Consider the following 9,748-nt stretch of genomic DNA (forward strand, 5'->3'; position numbering starts at 1 on the left):
ACAAGCTTCCCGCAATAAGTTGGGTGGATTTTGGCCCATTTCTCCTGACAGAGCTGGTGTAACTGAGTCAGGTTTGTAGGCCTCCTTGCTCGCACACGCTTTTTCAGTTCTGCCCACAAATTTTCTATATGATTGAGGTCAGGGCTTTGTGATGGCCACTCCAATACCTTGACTTTGTTGTCCTTAAGCCATTTTGCCTCAGTTTTGGAAGTATGCTTGGGGTCATTGTCCATTTGGAAGACCCATTTGCGACCAAGCTTTAACTTCCTGACTGATGTCTTGAGATGTTGCTTCAATATATTTCCGCCTTCCACTTTCCTCTTCCATGTTTGAGGTAATATTGTAGTTTTGGTTACAGGGAAGACATCCTCCTGCCTCATGTGGTACCCTTCCTGCAGGCTCATCCTGACATGACCCTCCAGCATGACAATACCACCAGCCATACAGCTCGTTCTGTGCATGAATTCAGGCAAGATAGGAATGTCAGTGTTCTGCCATGGCCAGCGAAGAGCCCAGATCTTAATCCCATTGAGCACGTCTGGGACCTGCTGGATCGGAGGGTGAGGGCTAGGGCCATTCCCCCCCAGAAATGTCCGGGAACTTGCAGGTGCCTTGGTGGAAGAGTGGGGTAACATCTCACAGCAAGAACTGGCAAATCTGGTGCAGTCCATGAGGAGGAGATGCACTGCGGTACTTAATGCAGCTGGTGGCCACACCAGATACTGACCCCCCCCTTTGTTCAGGGACACATTATTCCATTTCTGTTAGTCACATGTCTGTGGAACTTGTTCAATTTATGTCTCAGTTGTTGAATCTTGTTGTGTTCATAGAAATATTTACACACGTTAAGTTTGCTGAAAATAAACGCAGTTGACAGTGAGAGAACGTTTCTTGTTTTTGCTGAGTTTATTATCTCCAATGTATCGTCCATGTAAAAAAAAAAAAAACCTGTCTGAATCGAATGATTAATGTCCAACAATACCTTTTTTAATTCTATGCGCTGTACATTTTGCTAGAATTTATGCATCACAACACTGAAGTGTAAGGGGGCCTCCAATTGTTTAAATGGACTGGATGTTTATATTTATCACTTGGATCCTGTTTCAGTAATAATGAAATCAGAGCTTCTTGCTGAGAGTCTGATAATCTACCGTTTATATAGGAGTGGTTAAAACATGTAAATAACCACAGAACCAATGACTACAACCACAAACCTCCACTGGTGTGCCATCCAGCCGTGGAGTTTTCCCAGACTGCAAGGTTTTAATAGCATCAGGAAGTTCCTCCTCTGTAATTTCGTCTTCACATTAATCTTTCTGTACGGCTGTTAATTTGACATTATTATTAATAGAAAAAGAAAAAAAATCCATACAATTATCTTCGGTTAGAGGAGATGGAGAATGAAACGAAAACAGATGCTGAAAGTATTTTACTTCCTCTTTCTAAATATAATTTGGTGAATCATGGACGACTCCATTATTTGTAACAAGTTTCAGTAAATTAGTTTTGATAGCATTTCTATGTTGAAGATTAAAAAAATTATTTGGTGCATTTTTCCCCCCAATATTACATCCGGTTTTCTTTATTTTTTTTAATAATATATAACACTGGAACTTTGTTGAATAAGTTCCTCCATTTCTTTTTGTTTTTCCTCTAACTTATTCTGAAACCGTTTAAAAAAAATATATATATATATATATTGATGAACTAGCTGTAACTTGGGATAGACTTGATCCAAGATAAGACTCTTATCAGCTGTAAATAAATGACCATAAGGTCTGATGGTGTGTTCTTTTGTTGTTTGGGTTTTCCATGGGACTTCACATTCAGTGTGTAGCACTGAAGGATAGTTAGACTGCACTGTCATCAGCCCTCAGTCCCCACACCCAGGTGGAGAGGCTTATAGCAAGAGACAGGAGAAAAAGCACCTCATTGATGGGTGTGGGGCGGGGGGGGGGGGGACAACCTTTATTACATCAAATTAGAGGCTTCCAGTGAGTTCCAGTAAGGGGTTTAATAGCAGTGTGAGGTGAGGTGGTAGCAGGGAGGAGACAGTGGACTGGCTAGGTGGTAATAGCAGTGTGAGGTGATTGGCTAGGTGGTAATAGCAGTGTGAGGTGATTGGCTAGGTGGTAATAGCAGTGTGAGGTGATTGGCTAGGTGGTAATAGCAGTGTGAGGTGATTGGCTAGGTGGTAATAGCAGTGTGAGGTGATTGGCTAGGTGGTAATAGCAGTGTGAGGTGATTGGCTAGGTGGTAATAGCAGTGTGAGGTGATTGGCTAGGTGGTAATAGCAGTGTGAGGTGATTGGCTAGGTGGTAATAGCAGTGTGAGGTGAGGTGGTAGCAGGGAGGAGACAGTGAGAGGTGATTGGCTAGGTCCTCCTGGCGATGTGGTGGGAGAAGACAGTGAGAGGTGATTGGCTAGGTCCTCCTGGTGATGTGGTCATAGATGACGACCTGGCTGTAGAGTTCAGACTGGAGGGGCGTCCTGGTTGGAGTTGTCTCCAGGTGTGGCCTACAGAGGAAACAAACACCAGGTGAATCCTATAGACGGCAGTGTTAGAGGAGAAACACTGTTGGGATATTCAATCAACTAAATTAACTCAGCGTAATTGTTTTAGAATGTAAAACACTGTTGGGAAATATCCGCAAATTCTTTGAACTAACATCTTTTGTTTATTACCTAGATAATTAGATTATTCAATTAACTAAATTAACTCAGCGTAATTGTTTTAGAATGTAAAAAGCCAGAAACACCCTGTATCCTAGTTAGAGGATGTTATGTGACATGTCTACTATAGTATTCAGAACATCCCGCTTTTTAAAGACTTGGGAGTTTCTGGGCCTGGCTGAAAATACATCCTAGTGTGACTGGGGTCCCTCCACCCAGATTACATAAGGCGGTGTGAGCATGGGAGCAGCTGGGGCCCCTCCACCCAGATTACATAAGGCGGTGTGAGCATGGGAACAGCTGGGGCCCCTCCACCCAGATTACATAAGGCGGTGTGAGCATGGGAACAGCTGGGGCCCCTCCACCCAGATTACATAAGGCGGTGTGAGCATGGGAGCAGCTGGGGCCCCTCCACCCAGATTACATAAGGCGGTGTGAGCATGGGAGCAGCTCACTCTGTCAGCAGGTTTCAGTGGGAGTGGACACTCAGCCCAGCCACCCATTACTACCACTACACTTTTACCTTAAATGACACTTACGTTAGTGTCTTAATCAGTAGCACAGCATTCTGGTGGCCCGAGTTCAAAGGAACAAATAAGGACAAATACAAATGGCTGCATCATACACATCTCCTGAGAGGTGTTAAGGCAAAAAGATCATATGATTTGCATGTATGACATTTTTACGTATGAAATTAAACATATATAATTTTTCCTATTACATCATCTGGACTGTTCTCAGCAATTTTACAGGTTGGTGCACAAAAATGGTTAAATGAAGAGGGATAAAGACTTTTTAAAGCACACATCAAAAACATTGAGAGAAAACAAGTTTCATGTCAACAAAATGACTCCAAAACTTCAGTAAAATGCCAAAAGCCAAAGCGTGTTGTCTTGAGCCGACACAATGGTCATGGTATGACAAAGAGAGAACCACAAACAACCCAGAAAACCCAAATTGGTTCTCTGAAAGTGTCACGCCCTGATCTGTTTCACCTGTTCCTTGTGATTGTCTCCACCCCCTTCAGGTGTCACTTATTTTCCCCAGTGTATGTATCCCTGTGTTTCCTGTCTCTCTGTAACAGTGTATTTATCCCTGTGTTTCCTGTCTCTCTACCCCAGTGTATTTATCCCTGTGTTTCCTGTCATCCTGTACCAGTGTATTTATCCCTGTGTTTCCTGTCTCTCTGCCCCAGTGTATTTATCCCTGTGTTTCCTGTCATCCTGTACCAGTGTATTTATCCCTGTGTTTCCTGTCTCTCTGCCCCAGTGTATTTATCCCTGTGTTTCCTGTCTCTCTGCCCCAGTGTATTTATCCCTGTGTTTCCTGTCTCTCTGCCCCAGTGTATTTATCCCTGTGTTTCCTGTCTCTCTGCCCCAGTGTATTTATCCCTGTGTTTCCTGTCTCTCTGCCCCCAGTGTATTTATCCCTGTGTTTCCTGTCTCTCTGCCCCAGTGTATTTATCCCTGTGTTTCCTGTCTCTCTGTGCGAGTGTATTTATCCCTGTGTTTCCTGCTCTCTCTGCCCCAGTGGATGTATCCCTGTGTTTCCTGTCTCTCTGCCCCAGTGGATGTATCCCTGTGTTTCCTGTCTCTCTGCCCCAGTGTATTTATCCCTGTGTTTCCTGTCTCTCTGCCCCAGTGTATTTATCCCTGTGTTTCCTGTCTCTTTGTACCAGTGTATTTATCCCTGTGTTTCCTGTCTCTCTGCCCCAGTGTATTTATCCCTGTGTTTCCTGTCTCTCTGCCCCAGTGTATTTAACCCTGTGTTTCCTGTCTCTCTGCCCCAGTGTATTTATCCCTGTGTTTCCTGTCTCTCTGCCCCAGTGTATTTAACCCTGTGTTTCCTGTCTCTCTGTGCCAGTTCGTCTTGTATGTTTAGTCAAGTCAACCAGCGTGTTCTTCCCGTACTCCTTTTTGCTATTCTCCTTTTCTAGTCCTCTCGGTTTTGACCCTTGCCTGTTTCTGGACTCTGTACCCGCCTGCCTGACCATTCTGCCTGCCTGTCCACGACCTTTTTGCCTGTCCACGACCATTCTCTTGCCTACCCCTTTGGATTATTAAACATTGTAAGACTCCAACCATCTGCCTCCTGTGTCTGTATCTGGGGCTCGCCTTGTGTCATGATAGAAAGTTCCCAGAACATTCGTTAGGTCGCGGCAAATGTTCTCATAACATAAAAACTGTCCAGTCGTGATGATGATTATGGAATGTTTGCATAAAACATTCGCCTCATGTTACAAGAACGTTCCCAGAACACATTTAATAAAACATTTTTTTAAATGTTCCCAGAACTTTTCATTAGGTTGTGGCAACAGTTTAGTGGGAACATTGTGGGAACATCACAAAAGATACGTCCCCAAAACACAAAAACTGTCCAGTTGTGTGGATGATTCTACAAGGTTTCTTTTAGGGTGCAAAAAAAACATTCACCTGATGTTACAAAAACATTTCCAGAACACATTTTGTCTGTTCTTTAAATGTTCCCAGAATGCTTATTTAAGCAACATCGTGGAGAAATGACAAAATATATGTTCCCAAAACAATACAACTGTCCAGTTGTGCTGAAATTCAGATAATGTTTGTATCAGGGTGGACAAAACATTTCTTTGATGTTGCAAGAATGTTGACAGAACAGCCTATCTAAGTTCTGGGGATGTATTCCAATCTGCTTTAAGGAGCTACAAATGAGCATGCTGAGAATGTTGTGATAATATTAGGTTAAACTTATATATATGTATATATATATATAACATTTTCTAAGTGTTTTTTAAATGTTCTGAGGACCTCCAAGACAAAGTCAGAAGTATACTGTATGAACATTAATGGGATAGTATGTTTAACCCAAACTGGTTTTCTAGAACATTAACTCTATGAACGCTCACAACAACTGACTATTTTGGAAGTTGTGGAACGTTCTGCAACACTGTTAGGAATGTTCTGTGCAAACCTTCATGAATATCCCACAAATATTCTTACAACATCCTAGATAACTCGTATAACTTAATCAAATGCTCTGGGAACCTTTAAAGAATTTAGACCAGGTGTTTTGTCCAACTTTTTTATAACGTTAAGGGAATGTCCTGTGCAACCTAACTTAAATGTATGATTGTCCCACACTGTTCCCCACAACCTAATTACATGTTCTGGGAACATTTAAAGAACTTAGATAGGCTGTTCTGTCAACATTCTTGCAAAATCAAAGAAATGTTTTGTCCACCCTGATACAAACATTATCAATATCAGAAAAACTGGACAGTTTGTGTTTTGGGAATATATCTCCAGTCATTTCTTCACAATGTTCCCACAACATGAAAAAACTTTTCAGAACTTTTTAAAGATCGTGAAACATTTGTTCTGGGAATGTTTTTTGTAACATCAGGTGAATGTTTTTTTGCACCCTAAAAGAAACCTTGTAGAATCATCCACACAACTGGACAGTTTTTGTTTTTTGGGAACATATCTTTTCCCCAACAATGTTCCCAGCAGACTGTTCCCACAACCTAATGAAACGTTCTGGGAACCTTTAAAGAACAGACTAAACGTGTTCTGGGAACCTTTAAAGAACATACAACATGTGTTCTGGGAACCTTTAAAGAACATACAACATGTGTTCTGGGAACCTTTAAAGAACAGACTAAACGTGTTCTGGGAACCTTTAAAGAACATACAACATGTGTTCTGGGAACCTTTAAAGAACATACAACATGTGTTCTGGGAACCTTTAAAGAACAGACTAAATGTGTTCTGGGAATCTTTAAAGAACATACAACATGTGTTCTGGGAACCTTTAAAGAACAGACTAAATGTGTTCTGGGAACCTTTAAAGAACAGAAAACGTGTTCTGGGAACCTTTAAAGAACATACAACATGTGTTCTGGGAACCTTTAACCTGTTGGGGCTAGGGGGCAGTATTGACACGGCTGGATAAAAAACATACCCGATTTAATCTGGTTACCACTCCTACCCAGTAACTAGAATATGCATATACTTATTACATATGGATAGAAAACACCCTAAAGTTTCTAAAACTGTTTGAATGGTGTCTGTGAGTATAACAGAACTCAAATGGCAGGTCAAAACCTGAGAGATTCCTTTACAGGAAGTGGCCTGTCTGACCATTTCTTGAACTTCTTTTCCATCTCTATCTTTTACTAAGGATCTCTGCTCTAACGTGACACTTCCCACGTCGTCCATAGGCGCTCAGAGCCCGGGAAAAAAAACAGAATGTCGTCATTCCAGCCCCAGGCTGAAACACATTATCGCCTTTCTCAAGTGGCCGATCAAGGGACTCTGGGCTTATGCGCGTGACCCGACCGCCCCCGCTTTGTGATTTTTTCCTCTGTTTGCCGAAAAGGAGATTCCCTGTCGGAATATTATCGCTTTTTCGAGAAAAATGGCGTAAAATTGATTTTAAACAGCGTTGACATGCAAGTACGGTAATGGAATATTTAGAATTTTATTGTCACAATTGCGCTATGCGCTGTGACACTTCTTTACCATTTCGGATAGTGTCTGGAATGCACGAACAAAACGCCCGCTATTCGGATATAACGATGGATTATTTTGGACCAAACCAACATTTGTTATTGAAGTAGCAGTCCTGGGAGTGCATTCTGACGAAGACAACAAAAGGTAATCAAACTTTTATAATAGTAAATATGATTATGGTGAGTGCTAAACTTGCCGGGTGTCTAAATAGCTGAGCCCGTGATGCCTGGGCTATGTACTTAGAATATTGCAAAATGTGCTTTCACCAAAAGCTATTTTAAAATCGGACATATCGAGTGCATAGAGGAGGTCTGTATCTATAATTCTTAAAATAATTGTTATGCTTTTTGTGAACGTTTATCGTGAGTAATTTAGTAAATGTTAGCGAATTCCCGGAAGTTTGCGGGGGTATGCTAGTTCTGAACGTCACATGCTAATGTAAAAAGCTGTTTTTTGATATAAATATGAACTTGATTGAACAAAACATGCATGTATTGTATAACATAATGTCCTAGGGTTGTCATCTGATGAAGATCATCAAAGGTGAGTGCTGCATTTAGCTGTCTTCTGGGTTTTGTGACATTATATGCTAGCTTGAAAAATGGGTGTCTGATTATTTCTGGCTTGGTACTCTGCTGACATAATCTAATGTTTTGCTTTCGTTGTAAAAGCCTTTTTGAAATCGGACAGTGTGGTTAGATTAACGAGAGTCTTGTCTTTAAATAGCTGTAAAATAGTCATATGTTTGAGAAATTGAAGTAATAGGATTTTTAAGGTTTTGAAAATCGCGCCACAGGCTTAAAGTGGCTGTTGAGTAGGTGGGATGCAAGCTTCCCACCTAGCCCATAGAGGTTTTAAAGAACAGACTAAATGTGTTCTGGGAAGGTTCTTGCAACATCAGGCAAATGTTTTATACAAACATTCTATAATCATCATCACGGCCGAGTCTGTGCTTTGCCACGGCCGGGTCTGTGCTTTGCCACGGCTGGGTCTGTGCTTCGCTGGGTTAAACTGGGCTGGGTTGAGCTGGGCTGGGGCAGTGCCATGCTGTTCAGGACTGGGCTGGGTTCTTGGCATGTGGGTGGTTGCTGGTTGCACTGTCTGGCTTCCAGGTCCTCTAGTGTTTTAATAAGCAGCCTGTTCTGCTCTGCTCTGCGCTGCTCTGGTCGGGGCTAGGCGGTGCTCGACCGCAGCTGGAACGCACAACTGCGATTTTGATTTCGCCCTTAACAGCAGAACTCAACAACACAGCAGAACTCAATGTGTCCCTAAAAGTTTGCAACTCATGTTCAAAATAGTTGTGCTGCTCCACAAAGCTCCTTCCTTCCCACTCTGCCCCCAGCAGAGAGGAAAGAGATGTGAATATGTTAATACCCAGAACTAGCAGACAGTAGATTAGGGTGTTGTTACTTTGCTAGAACCCTGTTCAGTGTTTCTCTCTAACTCTCCCTCCCTCCCTCTCTCTCTCTCTCTCTCTCTCTCTCTCTCTCTCTCTCTCTCTCTCTCTCTTTCTTTCTCTCTCTCCTTTCTCTCTCTCTCTCTCTCCCTCTCTCTCTCCCTCTCTCTCTCTCTCTCTCTCTCTCTCTCTCTCTCTCCGTCTGTCTGACAGTAGCACCATCTCTCTCTCTCTCTCTCTCTCTCTCTCTCTCTCTCTCTCTCTCTCTGGGAAACATAAACCAGAGGAGAGCACAAACACCATCACACCACATAGCCTACCTTAGGGTCCACGTTGAGAATCTTTCTGTCTGTCTTGTTCTTAAACAGCAGACCACTGGAGTTGTCAGCCATCACCTGGTAGTTAGCGCTGGCATTGGACGTGGACACCTGGGTCTCCCAGTTGTAGAAGCTAGGAAAACAGAAAGTGTTAAATCATTAAATAATACAACTGCCTAATTGGTTTCTACAGATAATTAGTAATAGTAGTGTTATATTCCTTTATCGTGTTGAACAGATCTATATTCTATACTAGTCATGTTGAACAGATCTATATTCTATACATAGCAGGCTGAACAGATCTATATTCTATACATAGCAGGCTGAATAGATCTATATTCTATACTAGTCATGTTGAACAGATCTATATTCTATACATAGAAGGCTGAACAGATCTATATTCTATACATAGCAGGCTGAACAGATCTATATTCTATACATAGCAGGCTGAACAGATCTATATTCTATACATTGTAGCTGTTTGAGGTCATATCTTTTACAGTACAGAACGTTTATCTTTATAGACACTGCTTTGTTGGATGCTTGGGGTTGCATCCCAAATAGTATCATATTCCTATGTAGTGCACTACTTTTGACCAGGGTGCCCATAGTGCACTCATAGGGAAAAGGGTTCCATTTGGGATAAAACCCTTAACCAACCTGCCTGTTCTCCTCCTGCCTTGCGTGTGATGTACAGAAGTACAGAGGTCACAACTTAGCACAAACGACAGGACTATAAAGTATTACATCATCCGGTGCTTCCAGTCGGAGCCGTTATTTAACAGCTGGGTATTTTAAAGAAGTTTACTTTAGTCCACTAATATAAAGGGAAAGCAAGGAAGGAACCACAAGTACAAGGGGAGGAGTCGGTA

At 42.1% G+C, this 9,748-nt stretch overlaps 1 long non-coding RNA gene across 1 annotated transcript; it reads left to right on the plus strand.

Annotated features, from left to right (window-relative positions):
* Nucleotides 1-1,998: 1,998 nt before the first annotated feature.
* LOC123733262 (uncharacterized) lies at nt 1,999-2,488 on the plus strand. The gene is made up of 3 exons (XR_006763702.1): nt 1,999-2,067; nt 2,099-2,303; nt 2,335-2,488. It is a non-coding gene; the product is annotated as an uncharacterized lncRNA (long non-coding RNA).
* Nucleotides 2,489-9,748: the final 7,260 nt, after the last annotated feature.

This window comes from Salmo salar, unplaced genomic scaffold (genome assembly GCF_905237065.1).
Source record: "Salmo salar unplaced genomic scaffold, Ssal_v3.1, whole genome shotgun sequence".
Taxonomy (NCBI): Eukaryota; Metazoa; Chordata; class Actinopteri; order Salmoniformes; family Salmonidae; genus Salmo; species Salmo salar.